Source organism: Triplophysa dalaica, chromosome 1 (genome assembly GCF_015846415.1).
Source record: "Triplophysa dalaica isolate WHDGS20190420 chromosome 1, ASM1584641v1, whole genome shotgun sequence".
Lineage (NCBI taxonomy): Eukaryota > Metazoa > Chordata > Actinopteri > Cypriniformes > Nemacheilidae > Triplophysa > Triplophysa dalaica.
The window spans coordinates 6,086,496-6,104,739 of NC_079542.1; the positions used below are offsets into that span (position 1 = coordinate 6,086,496).

General features: G+C 40.8%; 1 protein-coding gene across 2 annotated transcripts in view; it reads left to right on the top strand.

The window, feature by feature from the left end:
• The window catches only part of LOC130427330 (polyamine-modulated factor 1-binding protein 1), a 149,096-nt gene that overhangs the window by 5,259 nt on the left and 125,593 nt on the right, over positions 1–18,244 (top strand). For both annotated transcript variants that reach the window (XM_056754711.1, XM_056754720.1), the window contains exons 3-4: positions 14,724–14,994; positions 16,176–16,255. The gene's annotated coding sequence lies outside the window, so the exon portion shown is untranslated. The remainder of the gene's footprint in view (positions 1–14,723; positions 14,995–16,175; positions 16,256–18,244) is intronic.

Here is an 18,244-nt window from a genome sequence, read left to right on the forward strand (position 1 = left end):
AAAACAATACAAATACTGTAGTTATACTGTACCGCATGAAGTGCATTTTTGGCTACTAGTAAATTTGAGGCAATTTTTTGGGGCTCATTGTACACAAAAGCATCTGGACTGATGCGCTTCATTTGTGGTCCATTTTCACTGCATGTCACCATGCAGACAGCATAAATGCATTTTCTGCCAACTGTACGTCTATCCGCCCTTCCAATACCTCTGGCATCTCTATCCTGGTGTGCAGATAAACTACCATGACCCAGCTAGTCACATTAAATGACATTCTACTGTTTACAAGTAGCAGTTTACTTGCCATTAAGGTTGTGTAAACAAGAGTGAGTGCGGATCATTGTAAAAACAGGTTCTGAGTGGCTGGGCTTTTATAGGGCATATTCTCTTACCCTCGCTGACACCGAGAAGGCTTTATATAGACTTCTCCGATAAATAGTGTTTGTTCTCCCTGGTGCATTGTGGAAAGACGGTAGTGGTGTCTCTTATACGTCAATGGGCAGGTAAGGCGGGTGATTTAGTAGACGTGTAGAAACCCGCACGGACAAATGAGCATATAGCCACAATTTACACAGACAAGTCAGGCTTTGTCTTTGAAACGCACAAGTGGTGTTGTGATGGTCTAAGCAGCAATTCATCTGCTTTGAAAGGATGCTCCCAAAAGTAGGCCTATGGCTTAATACCTCGACAAGCGCTTTAAAGACGTGCCTCTTTGTCAGTCTCTGCGAATGGCTTAACATTTGTGTATGTGTGCAATGCACTATGGGAGCACTGGGGGTATTAGAAGCAGGAAAAGATGAAGAGATGTCTGTTTGACGTTGCAGACTGCATGCACCCGGTGATACTCGATCTGATGTTAATGTGCTGCTCTGTGAGAGACAGCGTAAGAGAGAGGGAGAGAGAGAGAGTAGCGGAGGGAAAGATGGGCAGATAATCCCGTCTGCTTGATGAGATTGAAGGCTCGGATTGATTGATCGCCTAATCATAGGAGGAAATGAGGCTGAAAATGAATGAGACTCTGCCCTTGGCTTGCTAGTGAGTCGGGCAGCTGGGTTGCAGGGGATGTTAGCTGGAACTCTACATGGCCTTAATGTGCACGGGACCTGATTTCATTTGCGTCTGATATACAGTTATACGATCCCCACTAAATGATCAAATAAAAAAGTAAGGGAGAGCCAGGGAGGGGGTGTAAATCAAGCTTTATTGCTGGAATATTACTTTTTCATGCCAGCTGAAATTGATGCTCAGAGAAAGGTGAAAGAATGAGAATCCAATCTGAATTAGCACAAGTAGAGATGGAAAGAGGAAAATAAGCTCTGGATGAGATGGGGTGATGACGAAGATATCAAATACTTGTTAACAGTCCTGCTGGATTATATTTGTTCTCTCCTGATCAGCTTTACATTATCATCCCAGTACCAAGCAGATTTGTTTTGAGAAATGTGCTTACAACTTGAAGGCAGGATTTGGGCAAAATCCTGTGCCGTTTTGAGATAGCATGTGGAAGTCTCTATCTCCCAAATGTAACTGAGATTTCACCTGCACCATGCGTGTAACCCACAGCTGTTCTTCACCTTACTAAATTTCCTCTCTCACCCGGTCAGCGGGCTCTGCTTTGCATGAGGGTGGCATCATACCTGGCTTTCGCGTTGTCTCTAAATGAGACAGGCCTGTCACATCCACTCAGTTTCCGAGTCTTGTTGGTGGAGATGCACATTGAATGCGAGTAGCTTCTACTTGGACTTTGCATTTATCTCGATTTCCACCTGAAGCCCAACAGACCGTTAATAATACCTGCGTGTCCGTCCATGGTAAATTGTAATCTTCAGCCAAAAGACAGCAGGCCTTTTGTGATTGGTGCGAGAGCGTAACGAGGGTAAATTTAGCATTTAGCTGCCACTTGTAAGTGAAGGTGCCATGCCAGATCAGGGGCGGCATGTGACTAATGAGATGATGTGTGTTATCACCAGCATTCTCGTAAACAGGGAGGTCATTTGGTGTGCCAGCCAGCGTTGTGGATATGTGAATCTTATTTGACAGAGAACAATGACCCAAACCGCCCCTCTTGGCTTGTCCCATTGGATCAGTGGCAGCGGTTGTCAAGCAGCTAAAGATGATTTAACTTGCTGCTAGCAGAACTTTTGAGATGGCAGAAGAGGCTTCATTAGGCTGTCCTATACTTTTTTGTGGAGTTTTTAAACATAGTACATCATTTAGATGTGAACAGACAGGATAGTTACACAAACCAGGCCAGACATGAACTTGCAGTTCTCTTATGAATTGTAAACATGGCCATAACATCATGTCATTTGCATAATATATTGATCTTAATAGGGATATTGTTTCACAGTTTGTCAGATTAATGCCAGTCTGTCAGATCAGTTTGTTTTTCAAAGACTTTGATCCCTCAAGGCGCTGACAGTAAGGCCCAAAGAAACCTTCCAACTCTGGAACCGCAGCTTCGTCTGTTCAATTTCTTAAGACTTAAGAATAGCCCCGGTATCATTTAATTGAATATCTTTGAATCTCCGTTGTTTAGATGACAGAGAATTCTCATTCTTTTTTTAGATTTCAACAGTTGAGATGACATGTTTAATAATCTTGGTGGTTGATTCGCATCTCTGTCTCCTCCTAGAGGAAGATGTTTGGGCTGCAGATCTGGGCTGGGTTCCAATCTGCTTGTGCTCTGGAGTCAGCAGAGGGCGAGACGGAGACTTTGGGAGTGCTCGGCATGCCCACTGAAGAAGAGGGAGCTTACTGATCAATAGCATTGATTACAAAGTCAATACCCTAGTTTATATCCCTCTCTATTTACTCCCGCCCGTCTGTTGGCGTGTTAAACCGAGCATGCTCTACTCAGTCGCCCTTGGGACCTTCTAAAAGCTGCCCTAACACACATCATTGATTGACATGCAACTAGTCATGAGAAACGTTGACAGTGCGATGGCCAGATTCAGTTTCCAAATTCCAGCAGAACATCAAGATCTCACATATCCCAGTAGCTTCACATGTAGTAGTTTCAACAAGCGTTCACATGTGCTAGCAGTGCTGCTGTGTTTCTGATTAGCTGCCTCAAAGACTCTCCGAATGCAACATTTAATCAATTTTCAAATTGATTTTTTTTCAAGGCCAGGAACAGATGACCTCACTCTCACTCGACATTTCTCTTACATTTTCCTGACGATTAATAGCAAGAATTTCAACAATAGGCTTCATCTCGTGTCCAGAAAAATAGCTTTGTTCATTTATTTGTAAGAAGTCAATATGTCAAGTGTTGGGTCTTGAAAGGTAAGTGCGAGAAGAATTTTTTGTGTCTAACGTAGTCTACATATTTTCAGGCTGCCAGCTGTAGTACTTGGGCTTTGCTCATGCAGCATTATTAGAAAGATAATTGAGATATCAAAACATTGTGTTTGGAGAGTCTATTGACTTCAATTTTCCATTAGCACGAGCTCCATTCTGTAAAGTGAGCTGACAGTAATTGTGAAACGGTGAATTATAACTATGACACTTGACAGTAAAGTTAAATGACAGTTTTTGAGCTTGATTGTTCCAATAACACCAGAGTTCTCCTGAGAGTGACTGCTTCTCACTTTCTTTTTATATTAGTCTCTCATTTTCTTTCTCTATCTGTGCCGACTCTTTTCAACCTCCCCTCTGCATGCACTGAAGACTCTGCAGTGATGTAATCTTCACGTGAGTTGCAAAAGTTTGACTTTTTACAGACAACGCTAATTACAAAACAAAATCAGCCTTTTAATACAGCGCTGTGCATATTTGAGCACATTTGGCTCTTTGACGCAGCGCAGATCCTCTACTATCCAAAGAGCTTGGCTAATGTCTGGCTCACCCTATTTGCCTGTGGGGTTGAACATTACACAGCTGTTTTTTGGGCCAGAGTTAATTGGTGCCAGGTTGTGTTAGGCGTTTTGGAGTGCTGTTGTACATAGTAAGTCAACATAGCCCCTCAGTGTTCGTTTGTCGGACAGCTCTTGTGGTCAGACCAAGACATGTTCACGAGATTTAAACGTATGGGTAACACACCCTTTTGTGAGTGTAATGGAAGGATAGAGACCGATGGTTATGTGAAGCCAATAGGCGCTACCTAACCCATGCCAGACCTTTTAAACCGAGCTGCCATCCCGCTTTCTGTTTAATGCATCATTTACTGCCCATAAACAGTTTGTGTAAAGGTGTTTATAGATGATCTATAAGAGCCCCTACCCCGCCCATCCCACAAATGTGTTGGCCCAAGTTACCCAACTTTTAACCTTGATGGGGGCTCACTAAGTGTTGGATGGTTCAAAGAGGGCTGGGCTAGACTGTGGAAGTGGTTTTGGGATCTAAACACTTAAAAGCTTCACGCTCAGCTGGGGCCATCTGCCTTCCAGCTTCTGAATTACTCCACACAGCATGGCACCGACTGCAAACGAGAGCGCGAGTTCATTATGGTATGCCTTATGTATTTTTCAGCAACTCTTTTTTTGGCTGCTCATCAGATAAAAGTCATCCTGTACTGGGCGGAATAACAGAAACTGCGGAGGCCCTTCTGTAAAATTGGCTTTAATCTTTTTGCCTTTCTATGTCACCTCCAAGCATGTGGAGTCTGATATGATAATAATGTGAACCTGTCCTGGGTATTAGAGTTAAGCTGGCTGATTAGGCCGCACATCGATTAGTCTATCACTCAGTACTGGCTGCACAGGGTTGAGCGGTGCAATGACGCTCTGAAGGATGGGGGCTCAAACAAACACACACACACACCTTTTTATGCATATAAATGTGGACAGGACTATTTATCAGACTGACATTCCTTTTAGTCTCATTTCTGTTTTGCCTGTTTCCCTACTGATGGCAATGGTTGCAAAATATGGAGTACACATGTTTTTCGGTTACATATTTTATTATATCATAAAAATAATTGAAAGGAACTTTTATATATTCAGAATCTTACTGGAATACAACTCAAATCTATAGACCGATCTATCAGATTGATATAGTGAATAATAAAATCACAAAATAACGAGTTTCTTTGCTTGAAAAGCTATAGTTCAATCTGCACCATCCAACTTAAATGAAATACCATAGTTTGACAATGGTAGGGATCTAAATAAGACCATTATGTTTCAAAACATAAAAGATAATTTTCTGTCTGAAGTGTTAACGTTTTTTGGCAATGTTTTTCAAGCCTCAGTGTTTCTGTTTGTAGATTTACAGATGATATTGAATCTCTTCAACATCATTTTTATTGGTTCAGAATGGAAATGTGATAACTGCAGTGAACATTTATTAGATGCCCCAAGACTTAATCAGCTGCGTGTCTTTTACTGACCTTTAGGGTGATAGATCACCTTTAGAGTTTTCTTTTAGGCTAAGAAATTCATACTGAAGCCACAGATTGAATTCCTCATACATAGGGTCTATTGACCTGACTGTATGAAGAGAGAAAGAGAAACAGTAGAGAGCAGTAAAGGATATAACCCAGCTGTTGTATGAACAGTCTGAGGCCTTTAATCCAGGAATAGAGTAATTAAAGTCCACCTTTGCAGAAAAGGCCAATTTCGATGAACCGTGAGCCCACATCTTAAAAGTGTGTTCATTTGCTAAGGATAGTAAGTCTTTTTATCAGAACAGCAGGAATCCTCACTGGCAGAGCACATTAAAACTTAGCATGTTACATGCTTGGAACATTTGATACTATATGTTCTGCATATTAAAACAAACCAAAACACATACATAGTTTTGATTTATGTGCTGTGCATGTCTGTGGTTTTTACAGTATAATAGCATTAATTTTAGTTTACAGTCAATTGTGAGGCCTGTATATCTTTTTCCTATTTGCTATCTACAGTATTTGCTGTCTTGGAAGACAGCTGCCTGTGTAGGCTGTAGACAGCAAGAAAGAAGTTTTGTAACAGAGCTAAGATTTTCTTGCTTAATGACATTCGGTTTGCATTGTTGAAATACTTTAGTAACCATCAGCAGAGAAAGTTTTGTAGTTTGATTGAGTGTAAGGGTTAATAATAACAGCAATACGGATAAGACATCGCGTAGGCTATGCAAACATGCCTGACTTAAGGGTCTAATATGGAATTTTTTGGAAGCTAGCCTGATGTTCACTGCCATGCCAGGCCTCTGTCTCTAATTCCTTCTCCAAATATTGGTAGCGTTAAGAGTACCGGGGTTGAGCGGCGTTTCTGTGATGAAAGAGCAAGCAAAGCAAAGCGAACAGCTTTAAATGCAGCCAGAGTTCTATCAGATTATGTTTACTTAACCTCTGAGTATCTATTAATCTGTTCCCAAACTCTCTGGTTACAGTGAGCGATGGGCACCCCTGCCATCGGTCTCCAGCACAACTGGCCCCAGCTGCTCCACAGCTGTGTTCTCTGGGTTTTGGCCCACGGCGGGAGCCCTGTCCAACACTCCTGCCTCTTTCACATCGGCCCATCGAATTTGCGCCTTCATCTGTAGCATATTCACCCCAGCAGGCTACAATAAAGAGTTGTGATTTTACCTAGAAGTCACCCCAACACATGATGTGCACAGATTTCTTTGGCATCCAAAGGCTAATTGCAGCCAGGTATTAAAAGGAGAAACGAAAAGTAGCAAGGTTTCACTCCAAAGGTCACAATATGTAAGTTTAGATCGCATACTTTTTTTAATGGCAGCAGATTAAACATATCAATTGACTATAAAGTATATAAAACATGCTGAAGTGAAAATAAAAACAAAAGTTCTGAACTGCCAGAACAATCGTGATTTAAATTTTGAACAAAGTAATCGTGATAATTATTTTTGCCCATAATTGTGCAGCCCTAGTGTGTTGTGAGTGCTTCTTTGCAGTTTCCTGCAATGCTAATTTGTTTTGGCTAAAATGTTGGAGAATACAGGAGCTTGAAGTGACATCTGGCGTATGTTTGAATCATGTGTGTGTGTGTTAGGGAGATTAGGAGCGCTGTGGACCTGCTCTATGGATGGATGAATGCTGTTTGTGCTGGCAGGCACAGCAGTCTTCCTCATGTGAGCTCTACAGAAGCAGTCAGCAGGTTGCCAGTGTCAAACACTAAATCCACGGCAGGGACCCGCGCCTCTCTTCTGTCTTTCTTCCCTTTAAAGGGTCTCTTAGTCTCGCTACAGATCCTACAAGCACATGCCCACATGCCAGTCTACAGAGACTGCAACACACCTTGAACTGCCTATTTTCTTTGAAAGGCTTAAAGAGAACCATTGGTGGTCTTACTCTACTCAGTGTCAGCCTTCTTTACACACAGAAGTTAATCGATAGCATTCTGGCTAGAGATCGATTAATATTTATAGAAAGTTTGGGTGATTTTAGATTGAAGACAGTTTGAACAAAGCTGTTAGATTAAGCTAGATGTTCCAGTGACTATGACTGATATCTTCAAAATGTCAAAATAGACAAGACGAGTTTAGATAAAAATGTTATAGATTCAATATGGTGACACATCTTAAATAAGTATAATAATAACATACGCTTTTTGAAATGAGAGAAGGAATTTTAATTACATGTGAATTAAATTCAAAATTCTTATTAAAAATGAAGATACTCAATATCTGAGTAAACTTCACACATGGACAGTTAGACAAGTGAGTTCATAATAGTAAATCTGCTTTTTGTTCATCATCTGACATTATCTGACATCAGTACATCTTTTCTGGTGCTGGCATGGCACTGGAAACTCTGCAGTCATGGGTTTAATTTTAGGGAACGCACGTGCTGATAAAATGTAAAGCCCTGTAAGTTGCTTATAATGAAAGACTCTTTGACACTCAGCCATTAACACATTGAGATCTTGTACATATGAATGCAAAAAATGAAAGCCGTAATAAAAGAAGACACAGCAAGGCTATGTGGTGATGTGAAGGCAGGAGAGGAATAGACCAGCAGATGGTTCTTAATAATGAATGAGACCGACTTTACAGATTTCACATCATAAAAATGGGCTCTTTAGTTGGTGCTTTACCTGTTCATCAGAATTACATGCAGTGGGCTGCTGGGAGACAGACCGCACTGGGACTCTCCGTCAAGACTCATAGAAGGGTTTCTTGTAACTTGAGGAAACTCAAGCAGTGTTATCCAGTAATTGAGGCTTCCTACAAGAGCTGTCAGTAAGGAGGCCGGGAGGCCATTTTCCAGGCTGCCTCAGTGTGCAGTTAATACCCCTGTAAATTCATGGCCTTTAAATTGTGGAAATATAAGTAATGGATTTTAACTCTAAATATTCAACAGCTATTACATTTTTCCAGTAAGATACAACATTTTTATAATTGTCACTAATTAAGATAATATTTCAAGGAAATAAGCACATGTCCATTTTTTTCTGGAGGGAAGTGGTAATCTATTTTAATTTTAAATGGATTTATGTTTCGACATCTATGTATTATGTTCATGAAAAACTGTAGTTTGGACAGTAAAGAGAATATTCTATAATATTATAAAAAAATATTTTCTTTGTATTAAAGGAACATTGTATCTTTTCTTACCAATTCACAATATAAGTTAAACGTTCATTCGATATTTATTATACAGGGGTTTTCTAATAATTTCATAATAACATTTTTATTTTAAAGTAGCTTTCCAAAAATACTGGCATTCAAATAGTGAGCAAGCTTAAGACAGCAGTGGTAAAAACTGTTCCCTTGTTTTACCGACTTTTCTAAAACGTGTACAAGTAATATAAAAATAATAGATACAAGTTATATTCATGTTTAAATTTTATTTTTGGAAATACAGCTAAGTAAGAAAAATATTTTTTTCCTCAAATATTTTCACAGACCTTTAATCTCACCCGAGGGTTGCCAACCCCAGTTGTTAAACAACAGCTTTTGGCTGTTTACAAAAGCCGTCCCACAATTTTCTTCACCAAAACTTAACCTCTTGTTTGTCTCATATTTTGTTTGTATTCATTCCATACTGGTTTTAACAGCCTGCAGTGCATGACATTATTTGGTTCTCCATCTTTCTGTCTCTTTCCTCGGTTGGCTTTGAGCTGATAACATCCTTTTGAAATGGTACTGATGCTGGTTGGTTGAGATGTGCACAGTGCAACCAATGGCCCTGCTTCTTTATTGCCTGCCGCATACTAATCCCAGAGCTGGGAGTGTAAAATGACACCTGCAGGGTGCAGTGTGTATGAGTGAGTGTGCATGTGTGTGTCTGAGAGAGAGAGAGAGCTCTACACACCCACATGAAAGTACCGCCATTAAAAATGATCAAAGAAATTACTGCACTCTGCTTCAAAAGCCTGTTTTCATGCCTGCCTCAGTGTAGAATACATCTTTGTACTCACACAATAACTCACATACACACACACACACTGAACCTCATTCCTCTGCATACATCAATTAACATCTGTTAATAGATTCTCAGAGATTCACAGTGTATATATTTCCACATAAGTTAACCTAAGGCCTTTTACAGACATGCACGTAAGCTTTGAGGTAGAGGAAATAGTGCTCATGCTTTGGTTAATATCGCTGTTAAGTTTTTCACTGCCAAATGCTTTTAAATTATTTATGAATCACTCATTTTTTGTTTGTGTTCTACAAAACCATAATGAAATATTGATATTATATTAAGATATTAACCGGCGGTGTAGCGTTACCATTAATGCAGCTAGCTAAGGCAAACTCCACTACTGCTAAAACTAATATTATAAACTAATATAATATAATTCTTGGAGTTTAAAGAAGTATTAAACCCTGGTTGTTCTAGGGACAGAATCAATTGAACTGTGACTTGATGAGAAGTGTTCTACAGTATTAGTTTTCTAAAAGCGATAACTTGTGTTGTTTGTTTGTCTGACAATGAAACGTAGAGAAGACCTTATCAAAGTACCACACTGTCATAGATGCTGGAGACTGGGCTCTTTTGATTTACTTTAGTAAAAAAAACAAATGAGCATCCCGGGACCCTTACGAGTTCATGTCTATATTTTATATGGTCAGACTTCCGGTCCTGGGTCTGTTTAACATTGTGTGTAATACCCAAGTCGATCTGAGCACACCGCCGCGATCATTGTATAAAATTAGGAAGAGAAAAGTGTGAGTCTGGAAACAAGGGAAAAAAACACGAGCATCCTCAGCCGTCAACAGCAAAACTCCGCTGCAGAATCACTGCACGCAGTCTGTGATCATGGATCCCTTCATGAGTGATGTGGGGAAAAGCAAGTATTACACTTATCCTCATGTTTATAATAATATGAATGAACCGTCATGTTATATAAAAAAATTGGTCAGACTCTGCTTATAGAGCACAGAGATGATAGCAAACAAGTGCTGCAAATGTCAGTGATCATGGATGGCACTTCACAAGCAGTCTTTATTGTAGGCAAACTGTCAAACTTTTGTTTTACTTGAGAAAAACAACGCAAACGTGCAAAGTCGCTGACATGTCAGACTTTTGAAGCTGGAATAATTAATGGAATTAAACAAGTTCGTGCAATTGGCGAGAGAGGAATAACATGAATGAAACAAAGGAGGACTGCATCACAGTCAGGTAGACAAAGGCCACTTAGACAAAATATTTTATTTTCACAGCTTGTTTACGGACTGATTTTGCTGTGGAACATGTGCCGACCGGGTCCAGTTGGGTCCAGTTTTCATATTATAATTTGGGTCCGCTTCCGGTTCAGGTAGCAAATGTATTATTACCTGTGTAGCACATTCACAGGTCTCACAGAGTTCGGGTACACATTTTTGGAGCCTTTGAAGACCTCTCACAAACCAAAGATTTATGTATGTTTTATGTATATAATAATTATATACATATCTTGTTAATTTGCAGACTTTTTTGTATCCGTTTCCCTTCCATGGCAACATTACAGGGTGATCCAATTTGGGTATTTTAAATCAATTTGCATTCTGCAACATTTGATTTACAATGTCTTTTTAGCCACGTCATTTTTTCTGAAAGCATCTGAACTCTCAGCATCCACCGCTCTTTCATTTTATTTTGTGCCATTTGTAAACAAAGCGTCCATTTTTATTTGCCTTCATTCGGAGACGTAATTTCAGCTACCATGGCAGTTACCTACTCATAACAGACCCACAGATGGAGCGGAGTCATTATGATTAAACGCAATTTCATTCCCTACCGAGCCCAGAATAAAGTGCTCTCTCATATTAAATGGCCAGTCTGGAATAGCAAGTGCTTCCTAATATGCAGCGGAATCAACACATGCTGAAAAATAGACATGTGGAATTACACCGCGGCCAGACAGAAAGCAGATCACAGGGAGACTGTCGTGAACAGGATGGCGGGGTACTGGAGGAAACCGGGTTTTGTTCTAATTATTTTCAGAAAATGTCATCACTATTCTTTTATTTCTCCCCACGTTGGAGAGAAGGTTATCTCAGGGAGCCATTTTAGCAGGGAGCGCGCCTTCACCCCGTCCCCATCCCTCAGCAGTCCGTTTTAATAGCGAGGGGCTGGCTGTGCGGTGGGGTTTGTAATTTCGTTGGCTTTTCATGTGTTGGAGGGTGATGAGACCTCCTCTATTAGGTAGCGTTGGCTTGTGATGAATGATGTATGCACGGCAAGACATTCTGATGTTTATTCATGATTTTCAAGGCAATGTCTCAGCAAAGCGCTCTGATTTCCTTTTAAGGAACAAACTTTGTAAGATTGAGATTTCAGTTTAAAGGTGCCGTGCACTACGTCCTGCAGCGATTCAGCTATGCTTCTCTTCCCTCCTTTTTTAATCTTCCTCGCTCCTCTGATATTACCTCTGTCAGATTTCATTTACTTGACCACCCCAAGTAAAAAGATCACATGTATTTATAATTCTGCAAGCTAGTTCTCCTCGCATGTCCTGTCCTCTGTGAAGGACACTAACATTTTTGCATCTACAATTTAGCTTTTTTCTTCCACAAGCTGTTGCATTTTTTTATTATGAACTTTATTAAAATGTTGTCATTATTGCAAAAGAAGTGTCATTGATGCACAGCTGTCCGCCAGCATACATTATATTAAGATAAATGATGTGATATGTTGTTTATGTGTGTTAAGAGAATGTTTCCAATTCAAACTGGTTAGTTTTACTGTCTTCAAAATAACATAGACCGTAATGAATATGGAAATATTTGTCGTCACATTTTCATTGCATGCTTTTTAATGCAGTCTGTGAAATTTTAAATAATGTCTACATTTCAGTTAATTTCAGTACATTAATAAATACATTAACTACAAAAATTTTGTTCCACCACTGCAAGAGCAATTCAGACAAAGTTCACAGCTAACATAACACATTTTGTGTAGAATAATAAGTATAGACAATTTGACAAAACTAAGATCTTAAAGTGCTGTTTTTGCCCCTCAAAGTCACTTGCAAGTTCATTACCTTAAAAACAATGTTGGCTTGTTCTTACAAACTGACGGATAAATTGAATGATTTTTTTTGTAATCGACGGCATGTCAAAGTTGCTGTCAATAGAGCTTAACTTGTATTGAACCCGGAACATTCCTTTAACTCTGTGCCAGTCGTAGAACTGTTGAGTAATTCTCCGCCACATCAAACAAAACCTCACTTGTTTACAGAGCAGCAAAGCAGAATCTGCTTTATAGCGACTGTAATGTGAAAAACTAGCGCCCATTTGTCTTGTAAATTACAATTTAATGTTAATTAAGCCACATCCATCCTTCACAGTGCCAGAAACGTAAACCAAGATTAGGTGATGGGACTCCACCTATGAAAAAATGGGGCATATTTTTCAATAACCAACCAGAAAGCCTTAACATGGCGAATGCGTCATAATGTAACAACGCAGGGCAGGACAGACATTAAAGTGACTTATGCAGAAGCGCGACCCGAAAATACATTCAGCTGTTTGTTCTGTTTTTCATAGTGAATGAAAGCGACGAGGCTACAGCGCCACCTGCCTCCAGCAGAAGGCTCTAATGAGGTTGCACGCAGAGCCGTAGATCCTCATTGTCCGGATATACTCACACACACACGGATGACAAATGGCCCCGCGCCACCACGCCGATTCATGCTAATGTCTGTTTTGGTGTGTGCGTTTGGCCGCGTGCCTCTATTTGCATACGCCAGCCAGCGAGGGTCCGAGCACCTCGCTGCGTGCTCCCGTCTACCTCCCCACTATGTTTGGTGTCAGAGCCTCTGGGATATTAATAGGAGCCCTGTTTTATTTTCTGGAGCTGAAAGCGTGCAGTGGAGTGTTAGTAAAGGGAATCCGTCTCCTTGTGCTTAACATATGTAATGCCACACTAATCAGCCTTAGCTCCGCCGCACAGCGGCCCCATATTCACACTGATATGATAAATAATGCAAATGTGGCCAGGCACCGCAAATGCCAGAGTGAGCCAGGGAGCATAGAGAGTGTGCCGGAGACCAAGAGCTGGCGGAACAGAATGATTGTTGTGCTGTCAAATTGATTTGCATGATAAAGGGCAGCCTAATTGCAACACTTAGCTGCGGCGTCCTGATAATACGCTACAGGATTATAAAAGGACGCGCGCCGGCTCTCTTTTGACTCGACTGATACACCCTGGACTTTTGGGGGGGGTGGCTTGGAGGACCTGTTTGCTGCCAAGTCCCTCAGCGTGAAGCCTCGTAGTGGCCATACAGTACGCGGCACACTTGCTTTCTCACTTAAACACAAGCATGTATTTTTGTTTCTAAGTTATTTCTCACCGCAGGGGTGGAACTGCACCGTGTGGATTGAAGGGTTAAGAGCAGAGGAAGAAACCTGTTTGTGGGTGTGTGCTACAGGCGAGCCTTCTTTCTTTTTTCTTTAATAATAATAAATGATGGATGTTTCATATTAGAAAAAGGTGCAGAAAATCCAATTTAGTCTCAAGCTTTGGAGGAAAGCATAAAACAGAGAGTTGAATTCTGTATCACTCAGCCAATCTTTCGCTTTAATGCTCACACAGGGGCCGGCGCTCTATGATTTAATGCGGATTGCGAAAATGGCCGCCATTATGTACACTATTAACAAATCAAGCGCTGCGCTATCCCGGTGTGAATCTTTGGCACTTATGCTGCGTGGCCTCTCATTGATGATTTATGGACCCTACTTGTAATCAGTGCTTCTAATCGTTTGCATTCGGGCGATTATTTGAATTTAGCGTGGTTAAGCAGGAAGCTGTTTTTTGCTGGTCTAGAACCAGTTTGAAGCAGCTTAATAACTCATTTTTGGCCAGTATCTGCTCCAAAATGTGAAATCAGGGAAAACCAGGTAGAAGTTGGTTTTAGCTTGAAATTTCTCCCTAACATTCCCTAATGTCCCATCTCTGTATTCCAGCTCCTGCTCTCTCACTCTGCTGGAATCCTGTGCTATAATGAAGCCAGCATGACCAGTAAGCTTCAGCCAGGAGGAAGTCTGGCTTTTCACTCTTGCTACAGATTGGTTAATATCCCTGTGCACCGCATAAAAAAAATAAAAGGAAAAAATTGGCATTCCTATTTAATGAACCATTTCCTCCAAGTAGGGACACAAAAGCCAGGCCATAAAATTACAGAGAGCGCGAGGAATAAAAGCAGTGTACGCTGTAAAATGCACATTTCCTCTTTTTGTTCTCGCTGTGATATAAGCAACGCTCAGCGCCCGCATTGAAAACACTGTTAATTCTTTTGGCGGAAGCGCCGAAGGAAAAGTTTGCTCAATTCCCTCTAGTGCTCAGCAATGTCCATATGTCCATAATCTTGAAACCATTAAAATTATTTTATGATTTCTTTCAGCTCTGCTTTGATTTCCCCCGAAGGAACTTCAAGAGAGACTGGATTTGAGGCTGAATTATCTGCTTATGTTACATATCCACTACAAACTCTTGCAGCGAGGCAAGAGACACGGCTAAACCAGGTCTCGCACAGCACAGGTACAATACTCATAAAGAAGGTACGCTGACACAATCTTCAGCGTTTGGCGACACATGGAGAGAGCACAGAGGCCTCGGTAGATCTAACACCGGCGGTCAACAAACACTCACGTTCTCAGCTCGAACATAAACAGGTACATCTGCTCTGGAAAAATAACCAGCCGCTGGTACACTTCATCATAGCACGCAGATGTTTTTCTAAGTCTTTTCACACGTTAGAAATAGCTTCTGCGTCCAAGGCCGCAGCTGTGTGGATCTAATGTCTTTTTCCCCCTCTTTGCTTTGCTGAACTACTCTCGGTTGTGAACTGTGTCAGCTCTATAAAGGTTTTGGTTGGAAAAGGGACAGCTCTGTGGAGTACATGTTAGTTTTATTTACGTTGAGGTTTTATTCGCGATTCGAGTCGGCTTAAGTGGGTCTCCTGCGTATTGTATTTAAGCAGCTACATATGCGGGCCTGTGTGTCTCGGGGTCCCCATGTTTAAATTGGCTACCACGTCCGCAGGATTCCCGAATTTGCCAGAATGCTGCAAGATGCATTTTCTCTGATCCAATTAAGTCTGTCATTGCCCTTTAAGCTAACATGCAGACATAGCAGGAACATTTATGCAGCAGTCAGAGGTCATACACCGGGGCCTCTGTGCATCGTCTTGGCCTTTTTTCTGTCAGGCGTGCAGCCCGATCTAATTTGGTGGGGTCCGAGACTTGGATGGTGTTTTTCTGACATGCCTGTGCGTTTTGAAGAACATGTTATTTAATGTGGTGACAGGCGGCGCTGGGCTAGGCCCAGCCGGAGTGACAGAGTGATTCAACAGTTCACTCGGGCATTATTAGATCAGCGAATACCCATCAGCCCTTGGGAACGCACTGGCTTTGTGCATGGGAGCCTGGCACACTTGCAGGTGTCAGGGTAAACGAACACAAGTCAGATGTGATTGAGGAGATTAGGTACTGAGTCCAACACGGTGCGTTTTTGGCAGTTGTAGCTGTATGAAAGATTAGCATGCTTATTTTTATGTTGTGACAACAATCGAGGTGTAAAGACACAAGCTCTGTTCTGAAGCACGGCTTGCTGTCTGCTGACCACACAGTCAGATTTTAACCTTACAACCTTACAAAGGACCGACTTGAAAGTATTTATATACAGTGCAACTTTGCTTAAACACCACACAGGATGAAATTCATTCCAATGGAGATTTACAATATAGTACTCTAAATCTATTTTTATTAATACTCTTTTAGTATTAAATGAAAAGATAGTATATTTTTGTCATCAACATTTATGTCAAGTTCTCTGACATTTCGTTTTTTCACAGAGCTTCCCGAAATGCATTCTGGGGTTCCCTTATCCACAGAGGACAGATGCAATGCTGCTTTAAAATCTGGACAAAACAAGGTATCTTATTTTGTGCTGGAAGTGTACTTATGATGCCTCAAAATGCTGTCTTGGTAGGTTTTTGAACAGAGCTACAGTCTCAGTGATGCAGGAAGTCAAAGCCATGTTGAGTAGACCTCAGAATACAACAGGAGTTTGAGTGTAAAGCTCACACTCTGGACCAGATTATATTCAGATAAGTGCTGTTCCAGGCCTACTCTGTTCGGCAGGTTGAATCCTTTGATTTAGCCCTAGCTCACGGTGACTGTTGTCTATTGCAAACCAAACCAAGCTCCCAAGTCTTGCCGCATGTTCCATTGTAGTGAATCTGGGATTTGAGCTCTGTGTTTGGGGAAAAGGAAGATGTCTGCCAGCATGAGAAGTAGAGCCCCAGTGGCGAGGGAGACAGATGGTGTGGACTACAGGCATCCTCCCGCTTTAATGAGGGAATGAACTGTCAGAGGTGTGCCTGTAATGACTCCCCTGCCAGCTACTGACTTCAGGCCCGGTGGGACGACATGCAAACCTGCAGATTTGAAGACACACTCTGACGCGCACGCTACGCCCACGCATGTACTTGACGTTTCTACACACATACACACGCTTGAGAAGTAAAATCTTCTGGTTCCTGGTTTATGAAAGTAAACGCTCTTATCTGAGTGTTTTGGCCATAGCTCTGATGGCGTGTTTTCAATCTTTATGCACCTGTGACAGATCTGCCTAGCCTCAGCTAAAATGAGCAGCCTTGGTTAGTCGGAGCTTCTTATAGCACCTGCTTAGTACTGTCAATTTGACTAATTTATCAAGACACTTCCCACATACCAAATAAAACGTGTCAAAGAGACCGAGTATTCAACAGATCAGGTCATATAGAGTACAGACCATTCGTTTAGAAGCTTTGGTTTTACCTTTTATTCTGCACAGATTGGGGTATTTAGTCGACATACTTGTAATCTCACACAATTAATTTCTGTTATAACTAAAAGCTCTTCAAACCTTCACAGTTGTGATTATTAACGTTGCTATGTAGACAATACTTTAAGGCATTATATTGATATTACAACCATGAAGAACACAATTGTCAATTATCAAAAGTTTAACATTTGTGTTAAAGGGGTCATATGGCACGTTTTTCTGTGTCTTTGGTGTGTTTTAAATTGCCTATGCATGTATTAGACACGTATGATGGTGTCGTAAAAAAAGATGCATTGTATCAAAAAGCGAATGCTCACCCAGACCTGCCTGAATCACCTCGTGTAACCACACCCCCACACATCTACGTGAGTTCATGGTATGATTTGACTTAAGATCGCTCAAATGTAAATGCAAAAAAGTTGGGTGTACCTGTCAGTACAATTGCTTATGAACCTGATGTTCCAAAAATGGTAAGAGGCAAGAGATTTTTGTCACACGCTTGCAGTATTTGACCAATCACCACGCACTGGTTAACTGGCCAATCATAGCTCAACTCGCTTTTCAGAGCAATGAGCTTTGTTAAAAATCTGCGCGTTACCGAGAGGTGGGGCAAAGAGGAGATACAAACATGCAGGCCATTTGGAAAATACAACGTTTTAGAACCTTAAAGCGTGTATACACATTGCAGTGCATCTAAAACAAACGATAATATTCGTTATTATGACACCTTATATATTTTTTCCATTGTCACTCAAAGAAGGGTTTTTCAATCTAGATGATGCCATGGACCCCCAAATTAGATTAACCTTTTGTTAGGGTACCCTTTCTAAAATACATGTCCATCTATAATATTTTATGTGTAAAGAAACATTTAAACTGTGTTAGATAAATGATAAATGTTTTTAGATAAAAAAAAACATATTGATTTCCAATTTATAAAAACTTTCATATGAGTGCAAAAAAACTCACCAGAAAGATGAAAAGCAGTTAACACTTATAAAACAATAATAATTACTTTTACTTGTGGTTTGGTTACCATCGTTCTATTTTTGTGTAAACTATTATTTCAACATCTTTATTAGCGTCTTCTAGATT